Consider the following 5,526-nt stretch of genomic DNA (forward strand, 5'->3'; position numbering starts at 1 on the left):
CAGAAGTATACAGGATAACTTCAGCTGGTGCTAAATACTATGCAGAAAATAAAACAGGGTAAGAGAGTAGAAATGGATTGTGGCATGTGGGGGGTGCTATTTTAGATTAGGTGGCCAGGAAAACTCTCTTCAAGGAAGTGTTATTTGAATGAGACCTGACTGATTTAAGGAGCTGACTTTGTGAAGATATGAAAGGGACATTCTAGGCGGGGAAGAGCAAAGCAAAGGCCCTGGGGCAGAAGTAAATATGAAGCATGGCAGGAAGAGAAAGGCTAGATTAGCCCAGGGTGGAATGTGACCAGCTCAGACTTGAGTGTAGGCATCGTCAAGAACAGGTAGGCCTGGGTAAGGAGTTTGTGTTTTATTTTATGTAAAAAAGGAAACTACTAGATGGTTTTAAGAGGGATGGGATACGATGTGACTGACATTCTTAAAAATGTCATTTCATTTTTTGTGGAAAATGACTTTCAGTAGAACAAGAGTGGAAGGAGGGAGGCCTGTTAGGAGACAACTGCAATAGTCTAGAGAAGGAGGGAAGCCAGCCCTGGTGGTCTAGTGGTTAAGATCTGGTGCTATCACCAGCTGAGGCCTGGGTTCGCTTCCCAGTCAGGGAACCACACCTCCTGTCTGTTGGTTGTCACACTGTGGTAGCTATATGTTGCTGTGATGCTGAAAGCTATGCCACTGGTATTCCAAACACCAGCAAGGTCACCCATGGTGGACAGGTTTCAGCGGAGCTTCCAGACTAAGACGGACTAGGAAGAAGGACCTGGCCACCCACTTCCAAAAAAATTGGCCATGAAAACCCTATGAAGAGCAGCAGAGCATTGTCTGATACAGTGCCAGAAGATGAGAGGATGGCATAAAGACTGGTCAGGGTTCCACTCTGCCCTACACAGGGTCGCTAGGAGTTGGAATCAACTGGACAGCACTAATAACAAAGAAAATGAGGGATGGTGGCTTGATTAGGATGGTCAGTGAAGGAAAGCAGTGAAAGATTCTGGATACATTTTGTTGGAGGTTGAGCTGACTGAATTTTGCAGACGGATTGGATGTGGGAGGTGAGGGAAAGCAAAGAATCTAGGATATTTCCTTGTTTTCTTGTGCAACTTGGGTGGATTTTGCTGACAATTACCAGGGAAGAGTGAGGGAGGAACAGTTTTCTTGGAGAAAAAATTCAAGAATTCTGTTTTGGATATATTAAATTTGAGACGTTAGACTTTCATAATTTCCAGTTTTTGCAATGATTATGTTGTGTGTGTGTGTGTGTGTGTATAAGTATATTTTTTTAGGAGCTTACATTTTGAAAAAAATAATGAAGTAGGGTTAGGAACATTCAAAATATGTTGGGCCAACCAGGTACCTTAATTATTCAAATAAAGACAGGGAGCACATCTTACCTGGAAAAGTTAGTGAGATGACACTAATATATAGGACAAACGGCTCCATCCTAAAAAACAAGCAGTTAGAGAATTCACGAAGAAAAGCGATGTATTAAATTTGTTTCTGAGCATGAACAACGATGGGCACCCATGGGTGAACTTTTTACAATTATCACCCTTATAAATACAATGTCTTTCAAGAGAAAAACAAATGAAACCAGGCACGCGTCCTTTAGGTTTAGAAAAGGCAACTCTGACCAAATGTGCATATCGGAAGAGACATAATAGTAATTTCTTTTTCTTTCTTTTTGAAAGCAGCAGTACACAGGGAACCTGGAGACTACAGGAGGACAACTATCAGAGAGACTACGGTATAGTGGTCAAGGGGGTGGACTATGGAGGCCAACAGTCTGTGTTCTAATCCCGCCTCCCCCACTTACTGGTTGTATAACTTGGTTCAGTTATATCATCTGTAATACAGAGATAATACGTGGTAGACCCTGTAATGCCTGCCCCTGAGACCCTTTCCAAGATTCCCCTTCCCAGCTACCGGAAGTGTTACCAGAAGACGGCCTTCAGCTGTCAGCCATCTTTGGGGATTGCCTTGGCTGAGGAAATTGTCTCTCCCAAGGTCACATCTCTTTCCTGGGGCAGCCCACATCTGATGAATTGTCAACAAGGGGTATAAAGGCCTGAACCCCTCACTCCAATTCAGGGCCGCTGGAAGGGCCTTCCTAGCTCCAGAGCCCCATATGGGGTTGGCTGAGGACTTCACTGGGCTTCGACTTCAGTGTCTCACTCTACCCATTCCGGCTTCCTTCTCCTCCCTTGCCCAGAAGTTGATCCCAAGACCACTGCCTGAGAAACATCTTATATGCTAATCTCCCTCTCAGAGGCTGCTTCCCAGGGAGCGCAACCTGTGACATAAGAGTACCCTCCCCATAGGGTGATGCTTAGGAATAAATAAGTCACTATATATTAAGCACTTAAAAGAGCATGTGCACATAGTAAATGGAATGTAAGTGTTAGCTATTATTATCGAAGTGTTTTCTTGGGAGGTTATCAATGCCTGCAACAGTCTTTTTTTCCCCCAGCCATAAAAGGCTCATGCAGTGGTTTGAGTTACTTTTCCATACATTGTATTACATACAAATAAAGGTAATTGGCTTGTTTTAGGTTATACGAAAGGAAAGAAATATATTTCTGGCCTATTTATTGGTACTGGAAGCCCCTCATTCTTGATTGTCAGGGAGCCATCTCTGTGTTTGCAAACTGCCTATAAACACCTTCTCTATTTATATATTTGTTTTCGTTTAATTGAGAAAAGATAGGTGTGAATTGTATTTTTATTAGGCTGGGATTACATACATCTCCTTATAAAGACTTCTTCCTGACAGAAATTCACATTTGTAGGGTCTTCTGAGATGAGGGTCTCATCTTCTGAGATGAGAGGAAATAAATGTCGTGAGCTTAGTCCATTCTGTTCAGACAGAAACAGTTCTGATAACCAAAGAGTTGGATATTAAGCTCATTTTGTCACTGCATTTTTTTTCTGGTTCATAAGTACTTGATCCTTATGGACTAAAATAGAGATGGAACTTTTCCCATAAAACTGAAGGTTCTAAAAAATAAGAATAACCAGAGAGCTTCTGTACTTGAAAGCAATGAATACAAAACTATATAAAGCTAAATTCGAAAAACAAATGTTATCCAAAAAATCAGATTACACATTAGATAAGACAACAATCTAACATATCAGGAGAAAGAAAGAATTGACTAATGCAAGCTGGCTGAAAAATAGAGGCTATGGTTGGTAAGAAATTATCTTTGCTTTACCAACAATTATTCAAAGGGCATTAATTGTATAATTTGGTTAAAGCCATGTATACAGCATATACAATAAGTGACTATATTCCTCTTCTTCTAATTGCAAAGCAAAAAAGTTTGTAATTCCGTTCCCCCATATTTGTCTACTGTTATTCCCTGATACAAAGCCTTCATACCGTGAACAGTTTTGAAAATAATCACCAAAAGAAGTAACCTCCCTGTCCAGTTCAGTGGGAGTTCTGAGCTATTTGCCTCTTATCTACCTCTGTTCATTTGAAGGCCTTTAGCTTACATAAGACTCCAAGCCACTATCCATGGCAATCAAGGTATGCATCCTCACTGCAGTGGGCACATCGTTTCTCAGCCACAAGTTAAATAAATTGGGAGTGGCTGGCAGAAAACTTGAGTTTATCATTAATGTCCACCCATTTCACTTTCTTGGCATCATTGCCAGCTTCCAGAGGAAGTTGTACACAGTGGTCCATTACCTCACCTGTTTCATCTTGGTAGTTCATAGCCTCTGTCTCCATCCACGCATTATCTGTGTTCCAAGGATCATCCATGTAGCCTTGATAGACCACAAAATATTCCTGGGTGAATAGTTTGTGCAATTGTTTCTCCAACTTCTGTATTTGTGCTCTGGATTTCTGTAAGGAGTTCACGGTTTCCTCACGTCTCTTCACAGTACTAATCTCTCTTGGATCCACACCAGCCCTCCTGGGATGGCCCATTTTCAACAGTCCTTCCTTTTGATTGAAGGACGTTTCTCCCAGAAACAGGGAAGGTAACTTTATTTTCCTTGCTACCCTTGTCCCACCTGGTTAAAAAGGGATCTGCAGCAAGACTGGGGATCCAATGCCCCCAAAGCCCTCAGGCAAACAGCTCTGTCCGACCTGCAGGATTTCTCGGTTTACTGTTTTCAACCTCATACAAACCATTCTGGCTCCTTCTCTCAACTTTCCCATCCTTTTCGTTAAATTTAGGAGAGAAGTTCCTTTCGTGCAGCTGAGTGTCTGCCCACATGGGTCGGGCCAGGACAGAGTCAGCAGTGTACTAGACAGGCTTGAACTCTGGCCACTCAACTAGCCAGCTCACTTTCTCACTGGGGACCTGGTTTCACTCCACTTTAGAGCCAGGATGCAGAGATGTCATGGTCTTCTTGAGGGATTCTCAGCAGAGCCATTCGAATCTGACACGATGAAGATTGGAAGAAACCCATTTGAGAAAAACGGGCTCCAGCAGGCCGAGCTGTTGGGGCAGCTGCTGGGCTTGACTGCCACAGAGGCCAAGGTCACTGAGAAAGACACTGTGGCTAAAACCTTGGCCAGGCAGTGTCCAGCCATCCACTGCCCAGTAGCCAGCAGGGATCTCAGGCAGGGCACTTCCAACCGCTACCTCGGGGCGCCAGGACGCACCTGGAGCCAACTGGTGCAGCGGGCTGCAAGGGGAGCACCACAATCCTGTCCAGTGCGCTCTCGGGGCCGTTGTTGCATTTTTTTATTTTACATTGAAAGATTTCGACGTCTGGAAGGGCTTCTAAATGCCAAGTGCTGGGGTTGAGAACATCATCCAAACACCACCAACAAAATTAGCACACAACAACACGAGTGCTTTCTTGCTTACTGGGGTATTAGCTATTACGGGCAGATTTAGTTCACTGCGTCTAGGACCGCTGCCTGTTTGTGAGAGGGCAAAATGAATGTCTTGGGGGTGGGAGGAGACAAAATTCCTTGTTAGGGATGCTCAAGAGCCTAGTGAAGGTGGCCTCAGAGGGGAAGGAGAGCTCACGCGGTATACTGAGCATAGTTCTGGTGAGAAATCCTTGAGGTGTGATGCGTGTGGTGTGGGAGACCGTTTTAAATCTTGGATTTATCATTTACTGGCTGAATGGCTTGGGTAAATTGCTTACTCTGTTTTTTCAAAGGAGTATTGGCTACAGCATGCCACGTGCTATGTCAAGCACAGAAGATTGTACTGAGGTCTGGACCAGGTGGCCTCTCCTCTCAAAGGATTCTGGTTGGGGAGGCAGAACATACATTAAAAACTAGAACTAACACGAGAAGGACAGTGCTCAGTAATCCTTAAGAGTTGAACACAGTCAGGTTCAATCCCAGCTTCCCTTCCTTAGCTGGGACCTTCTTGGGCAAAGTTACTTAAGCTGACTTTAGTTTCCCATGTGTCAACTGGAAATGGTAAATATCTACCTCACAGGGTTGTGGTGACAATTAAGTGAGATTTTACAATGTAAAGCTGTTAGCACAATATCTGGCCCACCACACACATTCAAAATGTTAGTTGTCATGACTATAGTCATTAC

General features: G+C 43.6%; 1 pseudogene; it reads right to left on the reverse strand.

Moving 5' to 3' along the window:
* Positions 1–3,476: 3,476 nt before the first annotated feature.
* On the reverse strand, positions 3,477–4,552 carry LOC101404190 (ADP-ribose pyrophosphatase pseudogene; annotated as a pseudogene).
* Between the last annotated feature and the right edge of the window lie 974 nt (positions 4,553–5,526).

The sequence above is a fragment of the Ceratotherium simum genome, chromosome 6 (genome assembly GCF_057802395.1).
Source record: "Ceratotherium simum simum isolate JZ-2026a chromosome 6, ASM5780239v1, whole genome shotgun sequence".
In the NCBI taxonomy this organism is placed as follows: domain Eukaryota; kingdom Metazoa; phylum Chordata; class Mammalia; order Perissodactyla; family Rhinocerotidae; genus Ceratotherium; species Ceratotherium simum.